At 40.5% G+C, this 1,400-nt stretch overlaps 1 non-coding gene across 1 annotated transcript; it reads left to right on the forward strand.

The window, feature by feature from the left end:
• Positions 1 to 752: 752 nt before the first annotated feature.
• Positions 753 to 856, forward strand: LOC148576242 (small nucleolar RNA R71). The gene has a single exon (XR_015902919.1). It is a non-coding gene; the product is annotated as a small nucleolar RNA R71 (small nucleolar RNA).
• The last annotated feature ends 544 nt before the right edge of the window (positions 857 to 1,400 follow it).

Consider the following 1,400-nt stretch of genomic DNA (forward strand, 5'->3'; position numbering starts at 1 on the left):
TCTTGCACTCTCTCTTGGGGTTTTCTTCTGTATTGCTTGGGAGAGTACTAAGAGGAGTTTCAGTAATCTTCTTACTCAGCTGACCCATCTGTGCCTCCAAATTTCTAATGGAGGACCTTGTTTCATTCATAAAACTTAGTGTGGTCTTGGATAGATCAGAGACTATGGTTGCCAGGCCAGAATGACTCTGTTCAGAATTCTCTGTTTGTTGCTAAGAAGATAATGGAAAAGGCTTGCTATTGCTAAACCTATTTCTTCCACCATTATTATTATTAAAGCCTTGATTAGGCTTCTGTTGATCCTTCCATGAGAAATTTGGATGATTTCTCCATGAAGGATTATAGGTGTTTCCATAGGGTTCTCCCATGTAATTCTCCTCTGCTATTGCAGGGTTCTCAGGATCATAGGCTTCTTCTTCAGAAGATGCTTCTTTAGTACTGTTGGATGCAGCTTGCAATCCATTCAGACTCTGAGAAATCATATTGACTTGCTGAGTCAATATTTTTTTCTGAGCCAATATGGCATTTAGAGTATCAATTTCAAGAACTCCCTTCTTCTGAGGCGTCCCATTGTTCACAGGATTCCTCTCAGAGGTGTACATGAACTGGTTATTTGCAACCATTTCAATGAGTTCCTGAGCTTCTGCAGGGGTTTTCAGATGAAAAGATCCTCTTGCAGAATGGTCCAATGACATTTTTGACAACTCATACAGACCATCATAGAATATACATATGATGCTCCATTCTGGAAGCATGTCAGTAGGACATCTTTTGATCAATTGCTTATATCTTTCCCAAGCTTCATAGAGGGACTCACCTTCCTTCTGTCTGAAGGTTTGGATTTCCACTCTAAACTTGCTCATCTTTTGAGGTGGAAAGAATTTGGCCAGGAAAGCACTGACCAGCTTTTTCCAAGAGTTCAGGCTTTCCTTAGATTGTGAATCCAACCATGTTCTAGCTCTGTCTCTTACAGCAAAAGGGAAAAGCATAAGCCTGTAGACCTCGGGATCAACTCCATTGGTCTTGACAGTGTCACAGATTTGCAAGAATTTGACTAAGAACTGATGAGGATCTTCCAATGGAAGTCCATGAAACTTGCAATTCTGCTGCATCAGAGAAACTAATTGAGACTTAAGCTCAAAGTTGTTTGCTCCAATGGCAGGAATTGAGATGCTTCTTCCACAGAAGTCAGAAGAAGGTGCAATGAAATCACCAAGCATCTTCCTTGTATTGTTGGCATTGTTGTTATTTGGTTCAGCCATGTCTCCTTCTTTTTCAAAAATTTCTGTCAGGTCCTCTCCAGAGGGTTGTGCTTTAGCTTCTCTTAGTTTCCTCTTAAGAGTCCTTTCAGGTTTAGGATCAGCTTCAATAAGAATGTCTTTGTCCCTGTTCTTGCTTATA

The sequence above is a fragment of the Arachis ipaensis genome, chromosome B1, assembly GCF_059453495.1.
Source record: "Arachis ipaensis isolate K30076 ecotype BB chromosome B1, ASM5945349v1, whole genome shotgun sequence".
Classification (NCBI taxonomy): domain Eukaryota; kingdom Viridiplantae; phylum Streptophyta; class Magnoliopsida; order Fabales; family Fabaceae; genus Arachis; species Arachis ipaensis.